The following is a 6,000-nucleotide window of genomic DNA, read 5'->3' on the forward strand; positions in this document are numbered from 1 at the left end:
TAATCATTTTCTAATACTTATTCACATAGCAGTATGTAACAGTAAAAAATATGACATATCATTAATACAGTGAAAAAATAATGCACTCTAGGGAACTAAGCAGTGCTGTAGCATCACCAGAATATCTGTATCGGCTGTTAACTGCAGCAACAAACAATGGCAAGCTTTTGGTCTCCACTCATGATGTTTGTTTTTATTAAAAAGTTACTGTGCGCTGTATTTTATTTTTCTAGGTGAGAAGAAACTTCAGAAACAGTTGAAGGACCAGGAAGTGGGTCCTCTAGGGAGGAGGAGGCACTCTGCTGGATGGCTTTGTAAAATGTTTCCTCCAGAGTCATCTGCTTCACTAACAACAGTTTTTATCTTAGACGTCTCTCTTTGTTTTGTAAACTGATGTGATTTGTTCTTTTCTGTCACAAATGCATACTGCTGTAGTCCTTCAATAAGCCCATCACACATGTTCACCATGTCATCAGTGGTCACTTTTCTGCAGTGTTAACAGCATCGTCGTCGTTGTGCGCCCGCATTTTGACAGCAACCCATCATATGAGGTCAGGTGTAGAATTTTTTACCTGTAGCATCATATCAGCACTCATGATGTGTTGGATTTAGGAGTGTTTTTTATTTCACATTTTCAGATTATGGATCCTAACCCTATATCACTATCAACTTTATAAACAGTTTTAAGAAATGTAAGAAATATTGCATAAGTTGTACTTAATCACTATGCTGGGCAATTAGTAGACATCCAAATTTGTCTACTTAAAAATCTCATCAGAACATTTAATTTCTCCATCTAGGAAAACCTGTACAGCACCACAAATAACTTACAGAATCAACTCCAAACCTACTAGCAGGCTCTTCTCATTTTGGCTCTCAACTTCCTTTTCTAGTTTTCTGTTACAGTTTCTTGATGATCCCCTTCACCCTCCACTAACTCACTCTGGCCTGCCACCAAGCAAACATCTCACTGTTCCTTGACAGCACCAGGTTCTCGGGCAGCTCCATTCCTTTAGCCCTTTGCATGTACTGTTTTCTTGCCTGAAATGCCCTTTTCTTCTCTGATTGGTATTTTTCTTTTTTTCTCAAATCCTTGACAAACTTTGACTTCTGCAAAATTTCACAGATGAACCCTAGAGAATGAATACTTCCTTCTTCTGGTTGTCTGCATTATTTTGTTCATACCTCCATGATAGCATTTTTATTGAAATAACATCTATCTCAAAACATTAGTGTTTTCTGTATTTACATTTCCCCTGTCAATCAAATTGTTCCAGAGGAGGAAAGGGACCTCTATATCTTGGTCAATGTCCACTTGGTTTGTTATTTTTTAACATTTAAAATATAGGCTCTGTCCATAGACCTTTTAGTAGTCTCTGCCCTTGGATAAGAAAAAACTACACATTATTTTTTCTAACCCCTAATTAAATGTAGCATTTTCTTCCTTTGTGAGTCTAAGAAACAAGCCAGGCCAATCGCAGTGGCTCATGCCTGTAATCCCACCACTTTGGGAGGCTGAGGTGGGTGTATCACCTGAGGTCCGGAGTTCAAGACCAGCCGGACCAACATGGTGAAGCCTGTCTCTAGTAAACACACACACACACACACACACACAGATTAGCCAGGCGTGGTACTGCGCACCAGTAGTCCCAGCTACCAGGGAGGCTGAGGCATGAGAATCGCTTGAACCCAGGCGGTGGAGGTTGCAATTAGCTGAGATCGCACACTGTACTCCAGCCTGGGTGACAGAGGAAGACTCTGTCTCGAAGGAAGGAAGGAATGAAGGAAAGAAGGAATGAAGGAAGGAAGGAAGGAAGGGAGGGAGGGAAGGAAGGAAGGGAGGGAGGGAGGGAGGGAGGGAGAAGCCATAGCAGCAGTAGCAGTGCATGTGACTGCCACAAACAGAATTTGCAGATCTTTTCACATTACAATTGTTGAAGATTATTTCCAAAATTCAATAGTAACTAGACCTAAAAATAAATCTTGTTTAAAGTGTTAATAAAATACAAACAGTATATTACGATATCATAGTTTTTTAATTAAATGTTTTATTTTGAAATAATTGTAGATTCTCAGGCAGTTGTAAAAAAAAAATAGATCCTGCGTACTCGCTACCCAGTTTTCCTCAGTGATAACATCTTGCAAAAGTATAGTAAAATATCAGAACTAGGATATGGCTACTGATATGGTCAAGATATAGAGAACATTTTCATCACCACAAGGATCCCATGTTACACTTTGATAGCCTCATATACTTCCCTCCCATCCCATCCCATGCTTAAACCCTGGAAACCGCTAATCTCGTCTCCATTTCTGTAATTTTGTCATTTATCAAATGTTATTGATATGGAATCCCATAGTATGTAACACTTTGTGATGACCTTTCCACTCAGTACAACTCTCTGGAGATTCATTCAAGATGTTGCATGTATCAGTGGTTTGTTCCTTTTACTGCTGATTAGTATTCCATAGTGTCACTATACTGCAGCTTGTTTAACCCATTGAAAAACATCTGGACTGCCTTGGTTTTGGCTATTATAAATTAAACTATTATAAACATTCATGTACATGTTGCTGTGTCAACATAAGTTTGCACTTCTCTGGAATAACTGCCTGGGAGTATAATTGCTAGGTCACATACTAGTTGCATATTTAGTTTTATGAGAAAACCACCAAACTTTTTCAGAGTGGCTCGGCACCATTTTACATTCTCATCAGCAATGTATTTATGAGTGATCCCGGTTTTGCCCATCCTCAGAGCAGTTTGTGTTAATGGTGATATGTCTCTTTGTATCTTTTTTCCATTTTCTAATTGGATTATTTATTTTACTGTTGAGCCTTGAGTGTTCTTTGTATTTTCTACATACAAGTCCTTCATCAGATATGTGGTTTGCATTTTCTGCCCAACCTATAGCTTGTTTCTTTATCCTTTTAACAGAGCAAAAGTTTTTAATTTTGATGAACTCCAATTTATTAATTTTTCCTTGTATGAATCATGCTCCTAATGTCAAGCTTAATAACTCTTTGTCTAGCCCTAGGTCCAAAAGATTTTTGGATGTTTTCCTTTGTCTTTAGTTGTAATCTTTAGTTGTAAAGTGTGATCACAGTTTACGACAGTTTAAGACACCACATTAAAGATGAGGTGTCTTAATGTAGATTTCTATGAGTTTATCCTTTTTGAGATTTACTTGCCTCCTTGATTATGTAGGTTCAGCTCTCTTGCCAACTTTGGAAGTTTTCAGCCATTACATTTTTTGGTTCTTTTCCAGCTCCACTCTCTTTTTTCTTTCCTTTCAGAAGTCTAGTGACACAATTGTTAGTTTCTTTTTTGCTGTAGTCTCAGAGGTCTCTGAAGCTTTGTATGTTTTTTTCAGCCTATTTTCTCTTTTTTTCAGATTGGGTAATTTCTATACTATCTTCAGTGTTACTAACTGCTTCCTCTGTTTCATCTATTCTGATGTTAGGTCCATTCATCGAGTATTTTGATTTAAGTTATTATATTTTTCAGTTCCCGTTTTCCCATTTGGTTGCTTATATATCTTCTATATCTTTGTTGAGACTTCCTATTTCTTTGCTTACATTTTCTATTTTTTCATTTGTTTTAAGTATGTTTATATTTGTTTATTAAAGGATTTTCATAAGGCCTTCTTTGAAATCTTTGTCAGATAACTCTAATATCTTTATCATGTCAGTGTTGGCATCTACTGGTTGTCTTGTTACATTCAACTTGAGATTTTACTGATTCTTAATATGCCAAGTGATTTTCTATTAAAACTTGAAATTTTTGAATATTTTATGATGAGACCTTGGATCTTATTTAAACTTCTGTTTTAGCTGACTTCATTTGATGCTACTTCAGCAGAAGGGGGATGCTGCCTTATTTTTTCAGGTGGGATATAAGTCCAGGTTTCTTGTTTAGCCTTTATTGATACCCAATAGGAAGAGATTCTCCTTTTTACTTTTTGACAGGGGTGAAAATTTCAGCTTCCCAGTAGGTTGCCACTGATGGTCATCTGTCTTACAGCTTGACAAGGGTAGAAGATTATACTCCCCACTCAGCCTTTACTGGCTTAGGTGGAGGTGGGCAGTTATTGTTTAAAAGTATCTGTCTTGCTAGGCTTCCCCTTTCCTAGTTCTTTGGCTGAAGAAAAAAGGCTTTTCTTGGGGCACTTTTTTTTCTGTTCTCCTTGGCTATTGTGGATTGCTAGTTTTTTGGCTCCAGGTCTGAGATATATAAGGCAAAAAGACAATCTAAGGAACTAACCACCATATCATTCATTGGGACCCAAAGTATCCAGCCACTCTTCCTACTACCTCTCTACACTTGCTAGCATTTTTAATACTTGTTTCATACATAATGTGCAGGGTTTTTTGTTGAATTTGGTGGGAGAAAGAGGGAAAGATATGTCTATTCCATCTTCCAAAAAGTAGAAGTCTTCTCTATCACTATTTTTAATAGTTTGATTATTATATTTAAATACAATTAGTTTCTTTTGTAATTCTATAAATTTTGTTTATGCATTTACAAACTTTTTTCTGAGAACCACCACATGGCCGTCAAGGTCCATGGCATGGAACCACCATGGGCCACTTTAGAGAAAAATCATAAAAGTTTGAGACCAGAAAGAAGCAGCACAGAATTCTGTTCCAAGATGAAGCAATGGGCACAACTCCCTTCTTTAGAGCACATGTTGGCTCTTCTAACTTCCAGGTACCCTCTCTAACCCCACCAAGGGTCACAGGGAGAAGAGTAACTAGAGCTAGAATGATGACTTGGAGAGGAGTAGGGAGCCATCTATTGTCTTGCAAGCTTGTTGCCTTGGTAGCCCAAGCCTACAAACTCAGAGATCACCACCTGTCACCCTACTTGAGCAGTAAAGCTAACCATTCTTCCATTGCTTTGGGTATGGGCTTTCCATTCTCCAGGATAGCCCCTCCTTAATTTCCACTACATTGGAAATCCCTTTTCAATGGCCCAGAATATTCACAGACATGCCTTCCACTCTGAAGGGAGGTACAGGTATTTGTCATCCTGGTGGCAAGTGGTGAAGCAGCAGGGAAAATTCATCCACCCATTTTGCATTTAAATGTGTATCTACTCTTTCATTAGATGGTGAATTCCTCAGAGGAAATGAACTGTGTTTCATTTTTTCCTTTTATTCTCAGTGTTCAGCAGAGTATAAAGCACATGGCAGATGCCTAATAAATGTTGCTAAATGAATGAGTAAGTCTATACTGGAGAAAAAATGGTATATTTAGGATTTATCAAATACCTCGTGTTTGTGTATTTCTATTTTAATTTTAAAAAGTATTCTTAGATTATTTAAAACAAATATTACTAGTTATTTATTGGGCTGTAATGCTTTTAGTATCTTCTTACTTATCCACCACTACTACTGATCTGAATTTGGACAACAAAATGTATGCACATTTTCTCTATTTCACAGACCATCTGGCACAGATGTCATGTATGTTGTTGCTACCTCATAGATATGTTAATGAGTGACACAAAGTTTCCAGGTCCAATCACAAAAATACCATTCCCTCCTCCACTTCCTTAACCACATTCTAAAGGCCAAGAGAAATACGTCCTGGGGCAACAGTCTGGAGAGTATAACCCTAGAAATAAGATTGATTCAGATAAACCCCCGAGTGATCTGCCAGTGACTAATGGTAATATCTTTAGTTAGCCAGAGTTCAAAAATACAAAAAGATAAAAATCTTGAGTGTAATCTCATAAATCTTAAACTTATGTAGCCCTACTCCATAGCAAAGTCTTCCTGAAAGCAAATAATGATTTAAAAAATTAACTTCTTATGTTAACTAGCTACCCAGATAAGTTCAAGAAGTGGAATGAATATTATCCAGGAATTGAAAGGAAATGACTAAGAGTTAGAAAATGGTTCCAGCATCAAGTATGACAATTTGTAAAGAAGGGTGACATTCCACGCCTCCTATCTGGGTAGGGCTTACAGGACATCCTATGAACTGTCATAAAAG

The sequence above is a fragment of the Piliocolobus tephrosceles genome, chromosome 1 (genome assembly GCF_002776525.5).
Source record: "Piliocolobus tephrosceles isolate RC106 chromosome 1, ASM277652v3, whole genome shotgun sequence".
Classification (NCBI taxonomy): Eukaryota; Metazoa; Chordata; class Mammalia; order Primates; family Cercopithecidae; genus Piliocolobus; species Piliocolobus tephrosceles.